Source organism: Onychostoma macrolepis, chromosome 15, assembly GCF_012432095.1.
Source record: "Onychostoma macrolepis isolate SWU-2019 chromosome 15, ASM1243209v1, whole genome shotgun sequence".
Taxonomy (NCBI): Eukaryota; Metazoa; Chordata; class Actinopteri; order Cypriniformes; family Cyprinidae; genus Onychostoma; species Onychostoma macrolepis.
In genome coordinates, this window is record NC_081169.1 from 16786001 (window position 1) to 16793874 (window position 7874).

The window sequence follows — 7874 nt, forward strand, 5'->3', positions numbered from 1 at the left end:
AAAAGTCTCTTCTGTTGTATCAAGAGATGCATTTCTCTGTGTGGAAAGCTGGAACAAATCTGTCTGCGCTTCAACATCAGTCATAAAATGTGTGCAGACTGATAAAGGGAGCTGAAATGAGCTGTGACTGATTATGCGTGTGCATGTGTGCTCAGCTCCATAACCTCAAATAAATACTGCCGTCTAGCTGGCTCATGGAAACTCTCCTCTTTAAACATGACTTCTTTCATCATGACCTGCTTCTTCTGAGTTTATCAAAGTGGTTTTGCGTACATTAAGCCTATACTTGAAGCCTATACTATATCTATCTATAGTTTTTAAAGGAATATCACCCAATATTTCAATTCTTTGAAACAGAGGAATAATTTAATTTAATTTAGCAACCTGATCAAGGGATATTGCATAATTTATGTTTTCAGAGTATTCATGAATATTAATTTCTTATTAAAAAACAGTGTAAATAAGTACAATGCTACTTAGTAGCCATAAATTACAATACAAATGCTATACACTGAAAAAAATGCATGCAAAACAAGCTGAAAATGGAGCTGAGCATTGTAAAATGTAATCCAATAATTTGTTTTATTTACAACTTTGAATTTTTTAAAAATCTATAATTTGTAAATCATTAATATAATTTAAAATCAATTATCATTTATTAATTATCACATACTATATATAATACAATTTTAATATCTGACTATATTACAAACAAACACACACACACACACACACACACACATATATACATAACACTTTCAAATGAATAAAAACTAATGTTAAACTATTAATTAACTGTATTTATTTAAGTCGTATTTATTTGTATTTATTTATATTTAACTTAATAATGATATTATACAGTGGGGAAAATAATGATTTGATCACCTGCTCATTTTGTAAGTTTGCCCACTTAAAAAAAGAAAAAAAAAAGAAGGGTTTATCATTTTTATGGTAGGTTTATTTTAACTGATAGAGACAGAATATCAAACAAAAAATCCAGAAAAAAGCAGCATATAAATGTTAAAAAAATATTTACATTTTAGTAAGTCAAATAAGTATTTGATCCCCAAGCAAAACATGACTTAGTACTTGGTGCAGAAACTCTTGTTGGCAAGCACAGAGGTCAGATGTTTCTTGTAGTTGGTCACCAGGTTTGCACTCATCTCAGGAGGGATTTTGGTCCACTCCTCTTTACAGATCCTCTCTAAATCATTAAGGTTTCTTGGCTGTCTCTTGGAAACTCAAAGTTTCAGCTCCCTCCACACATTTTCTATGGGATTAAAGTCTGGAGACTGGCTAGACCACTCCAGGACCTTAATGTGCTGCTTCTTGAGCCACTCCTTTGTTGCCTTGGTGGTGTGTTTTGGGTCATTGTCATGCTGGAAGACCCATCCATGACCCATCTTCAGTGTTCTGGCTGAGGGAAGGAGGTTCTCATCTAATATTTTACAGTACATGGCCCCGTCCATTGGCCCCTCAATGTGGTAAAGTCGTCCTGTACCCTTAGCAGAGAAACAGCCCCAAAGCATGATGTTTCCACCTCCGTGCTTGACTGTAGGGATGATGTTCTTGGGGTCATAGGCAGCATTTCTCTTCCTCCAAACACGACGAGTCGAGTTGATGCCAAAGAGCTCAATTTAGGTCTCATCTGACCACAACACTTTCTCCCAAGCCTTCTCTGAATCATTTAGATATTCATTGGCAAACTTCAGACAGGTCTGTACATGTGACGTCTTGAGCAGAGGGACTTTGCGGGCGCTGCAGGATTTCAGTCCATTGCGGCGTAGTGTGTTACCAATGTTTTGCTTGGTGACTGTGGTCCCAGCTGCCTTGAGATCATTAACAAGCTCCTCCCGTGTAGTTCGGGGCTGATCCCTCACCTTTCTCATGATCATCCTTACCCCATGAGGCAAGATCTTGCATGGAGCTCCAGGCCGAGGGCGATTGATGGTTGTTTTGTATTTCTTCCATTTCCAAATAATCACATCAACAGTTGTCTCCTTCTCACCAAGCTTCTTGCTGATGGTCTTGTAGCCCATTCCAGCCTTGTGCAGGTATTCAATCTTGTCCCTGATGTCCTTTGACAGCTCTTTGGTCTCGGCCATGGTAGTGGAGAGGCTGGAATGGAAGATACAGATTCTATGGACAGGAGTCTCTTATACACACAGCGAGCTGAAATTAGGAGCATCTTCTTAAAGTGACAGGACTAATCTGTGTTCCACATGTGCACATAACCGATCTGTGGGAGCCAAAATTCCTGCTGGTTTGTAGGGGATCAAATACTTATTTGATTTACCAAAATGTAAATCTTTTTTTAACATCTGTATGCTGCTTTTTTCTGGATTTTATGTTTGATATTCTGTCTCTATCAGTTAAAATAAACCTACCATAAAAATGATAAACCCTTCTTTCTTTATTTTAAGTGGGCAAACTTACAGAATCAGAACCAGAATAATTATTTTCCCCACTGTATTAATAATAATGGCAAAAAGTTATTTCAAAATATCATACAGCTCATGCATTATATTCCAAGTTCTGTGTTTGCTGTCAGTGGTGTTGATGTGCCATTTTTGTAGTCCATACAACTTTTGTAGTCCATTCAGAAAATTTTCAGTGAATAAAAACTTACATTTGGTCTGTTTCTCACACAAAGCTATCATGTGACTTCAAAAGACTTGGACATAAATACATAAGCTGTATGGACCACTTTTATAATACTCTTTTGGAGCTTGGCATTATAATAACCATGCATATTTGTTGTATGAAAGGTGAGGCTTTGACATTCATTTGTAACAGTCTGCAAATGCATATGCATGATCAAAAACCTCGACGTGAGCTGAATTGCATAATCACATTCTTTTGGGTCAGCTGTTGCAGCAAAAAATCTCCCTGCTTACACTGTCTCTCTCTCTCTCTCTCTCTCTCTCTCTGCTTCATAGGGAATTATTACAGTGGTGAAAATATCACAGGCACTGGGACTTCAGCATGTCAAAGCAAAAAGAAAGAAAGCATATAGAAGTGCTGGCTTAAAGGGATGATTCAGTAGCTCATGCTGCAGTCAGTGTGACACAGAATGACTAACACATCCACTACCCATTCTTTCCACAACACAATGACAAAGATCAAATTACAACCACAAACAACAGAAAAACCTTAAACATGCCAGTGAACATGTGAGTTGTCTGCTCTCCTCTGACAACGGAGCGCTTTTCCTAAATGATTTCTTGGTGCAGTCATGCACTCATGCATACGTCCACAGCACACTGTCTCACCTCAGAACCTCGTGGCTCAGTGACGCACAGACGAAGGGAATGAAAAACAAAATATGGCTCTTGTGAGTGATTCTTGAACCGACGTAGAGCCACATGTGCCTCCCACGTCATTTCATCGCTGAATTTATACTACGCTGTCATGAAATGATTAGTTTGTTTTTTAAATACTTTCTGTGGGATTTGACTTTTGTACTTTTTTGTGCTGCATGACTTTCCCGTGTAACTGAAACAGCCTGTTCCCTCTGATCTGGGATCTCCGTCCCAAGAGTCACATGCTGCCTTATCTGGTGACAAGCCAAAAGAAACACAGACCCATGGGACGCTCACAGTAAAGCTTTCCCTTGTTGTTATACCCAAGTAACACTTACACAAGAGGCAAACATGAGCAAATGAGTCCAGTGAATGTTGTCTTTCACTGCATGGTATATTTTTTTCACTTTATTGAAGTATAAACAATTAAAAAAAATACACTTAAATTCAAGATACAGAACACTTAACTAGTGTGAATTTTTCATTGATTCTTTCAACAAGTTTCTGTCTTTATGAGCCAGTCATTGAATCATTCAAACAATTTGTTCAAAATTCATTGCTTAATTTAGGAACTTTGATGCATTCTCCGATTCATTTAAGAATACAATCTTTAAAGCAAATTCACTCAACTGATTCATTCAGGAATGAAATGCCACTAATCGTATGTTGCTCTGAGACATGCAACAGTTAATAATGTTGTCACTTTATTTGTTGGCAGAGCAAAAATAAGTAAAAAGTAAGTAAAATAAGATGAAATCAGCATATTAGAATGATTTCTAAAGGATCATGTGACACTGAAGACTGGAGTAATGGCTGCTGAAAATTCAGTTTAGACATCACAGAAGCAAAAAAATTTAAATACACAATATTAATGCATTTTATATCAAAAAATGCTTCAATGCTTTCAAAAATATTTTTTAATTAATTCTGACCACAATCTTTTGAATGGTATTGTTTATGCTGTGTGTAGTAATAATTGCAACAAAATATTCAAACACAGTATGAATCAGAGCAACTCTCAATTTAACATGCTGTTTAAGCAAAGTTCAGCAGTTTTCCGGTGTTGTAAGAAGGAAACCACTGAACTTATGCTAAAGGGCACGGGGCCTCCTAGAAAACGAATCGCTACATTCATCTCCCTGGCCTTTTACACAGAGAAATCAACGTCACTTCAAAAAGTCTCTGCTCTCATCTGACAGGGAGAAGGGTTTCTATAAATATCCCCTGTGAACACATCCCCTGTGTATACAGCACTTTAACACCACTGCTTACGTGTAGTAGGCCACGCTTAAGATTTTCAGCACAGTACATTGCACTCCCAGTGTTACTCTCCCCTCCCTGACACAATTCCCTTTGTCTCTTTGTCCATTTAATCTGCTTGTCTATCTGAGAATGAGATGGTAAGCCTCTCCCTTTCATTTTGTATGGCTCTCACATAAACCCAGATCTTTCCGGTAAGAGATGTTATAGGAAACTTTGCAAGGCGCACTCTAAATTTAAAACAGGATCTGTGTATGACATCACAGGCGTTAAAGAACTCTCACCAGGCCACTAATATCTTCTCCTGACGTCCCACCAACCAGCACTCAGATACTAACAGGTGAATTGTGTTAGAGCTCATTAGCACAAAACACCATCTGCTTTTCTAGCTTCCTGTATATTCCTTTTCTGGGAATAGCAAGCTCTACACCTCCCCACTGCTGGGACACAGTGATGCACAAAAGCCACTTTGTCACAGAAACATGCTACCTTGCCACCACAGTGAAAAACAAGCCTGGTGATTTTTTCTTTTTTTGTTGTAATCACAACCAAAAAGAACATTATGTGTAATTAGTGTTACAAGACCCTTCTGCTAGACAGTTGATAGCTCGACTGCTTGTTTTGTTCCACTCAGGGGGCACTATGTGGCAAGAGGACAGTACATTCGATCATGGCAGTAATTGCATGAGTGCTGCTGGCAGTAACTCATGCTGTCATAATGGAAAGGAAGCAGCACCTAATGCACTATAAATCCACATATAGAGCCACGTTATGAAGACACCTCCCAGCAATCTCTGCTGAGTGAGGTCTTCATGTTTACATGCAGATGGGGATCCAGCTGCTGCGGGACGCAAGCTGAATGAACAATAAGGTACAGATACACCAACTAATATGACAGCATGTCCCAATGCTTGTTTTCAAGGCAGATTCACAATAATTTCATTGAAATTCATTAGTGTTCTGAGCAAAACTAGCGTCTAAAGCACAAACACTGGTTCACTGTGAAATAATAGCCATCTGTGTAGTTTGCAAGGCCTGCATTTTTGACTGGGGAGTGTTTTCATTTCTACACTGGAAATAATGTGTGACATTTATGGTAAAAAAAAAAGTTTCTAGAAATTTGCTGAAAAATATATATTACCATTATGGTAACACAAGTGACACTAAAATAATACAATAAATAAGAATTTAGCAACATGTAACATTAAAAACCTTAATAATTGGCTATAAAAACCTAATAAAAAAACATCAAATGTAAAGAGAGACACAGGGAATTCTAGGAATGTAAATTTATGTTGTTTTGCTGTAAATTATAAGATCACTTGTTCTTTTTCACATCTAAAAACTATATTTAAAGGGATTGTTCACTCCCCAAAAAATTCTGTCATTAATTACTCACCCCCATGTCGTTCCAAACCCATAAGACCTTCATTCATCTTCGGAACACAAATGAAGATATTTTTGATGAAATCCGAGAGCAACGCAGCTACCACATTCAGGACCCAGAAAGGTAGTAAGGACATCGTTAAAATAGTCCATGTGATGTATATCGCCGTTGTGCTGCAGGGATCCCGAGTTTGAATCCCGGCTCGTGGACCTTTCCCGATCCCGGTTTTGTAATTATCGAGCTTGACAACCCCTGTTCACCTTATTTAAAGAGCAGTGTGAACATTCTGCTAAACGTCTCCTTTTGTGTTTTACACTAATTCTGGATTGGAACGACACGAGGGTGGCTGAGTAAATGATTTTTAATTTACACAATTTCATTTACTTCATTTTAACTTTCCTTTTAAGTGCTTCATCTAAGTGACTGCTCAAGCGAAATAAGTAAGTCCTGTGAGAACACATTTTTAATGTGCACGATTTGTTCATCTACATTGGTCACGTCTGCCTTTTCTACACGATTTGCCAAATTTGTTCTCTGCTTGAATTGCCAAATGTCTTCTGCTTTTCCAAAGCGTGCAGACTCACTATATGAGCAGGCTAAAAATAGAAAATTAATTCATATCTTCTCATCTTGCATGAATAAGCAAAACGTGTGTGTTGTGTGAGTGTGTGCTTGACCTAAGGGAAAACTGCCCTTGCCACCGTACTGAAAAAAGTCACCAGTCTAAAGTATATATATATTGTAATAATGAGACACATAATGTGGTTTTATCTGGGTAGACGAGAGTGGCTGTTCGTAAACTTTTCATATTACAGTCCTGCCCTGACCCTTCTTTAGAGTAGCACAGAAAAGTAAGTTATCAAATTGACTTGTGACCTACATAATGAGCTGTGTTTCTTTCTGTGCTGTGTGACAGAGATAACGCCTTGTTACAGCACTTCCGTGCAGCACGGTCACTGTCAACTGCCATTTCATTAACCCAGCACATTTATGAACAGCTCAAATAATCTCTCATGTACACAAGTGCACTTGTGCCACTAAGATGTGCACGCTCACTCTCACTTCCCCTTAAACAAACCCACACAACTGCACTCACATTCTCATGAACGCAGCCTGCTCTTATCTCAGCCCCTAGATCCCATGTGCTTTAATTTGTTTCAATTGGAGTTATTTGTGTCTTCGATAAAGGATGCTTCAGAGTCTATCCTTGAGGCCGCTGACTGTTCGCGGTTCTCTCACACTCCCTCCCACAGCACCAAATAAAAAATGAGACTCCTCTCTGCTTGTTACTTTCCAGGAGGAGAGGACAATTACTCTATTAGGACAAAATGTGCATGCAATCAGATCTGCAATGTTTTAAGGCGGTTTGTGTGAACCTTCAAGGCAGTAATGCACTAATGGTTCTTGTGCTCTGCCAAAAATGTAGAAGAGTGAATTAAGACGTGCTTTACGGCAAAACAAAGGGCCTGGTATCAAATGACCTGAATGCATTCAAAACTCCTCTTAGGTGTCCACAAGAGCCCTCTGTGCATGAGCAGAGCTGAGTAAAAAAGTGCTTCTCTTATGCAACTGTCAAAGTGCATGTTACTCTTGGCAACAAAAATGTATAAACTTGGTCACACCTAAAATTCATTGTTTTAGACTGCTAAATATAATATGCTTTCTAATATATAATTGACATTTTTAAAGGATACCCTCTGAGTTCCACACACTATTGAAAATAAAGGTGCTTCACAATGCCATAGAAGAACCTTTTTGGTCTAAATGGTTCCATAAAGAACCTTTAACATCTGAAGAACCTTTCTGTTTCACAAAAGTGTTATTTTTCGAAGGTGTTACCTTCGGATTATAAAAGGTAAGAAAGAGAAGGTTCTTTAAAGAACCTTTGACTGAACGTTTTTTTGTGAAACCAAAAATGGTTCTTC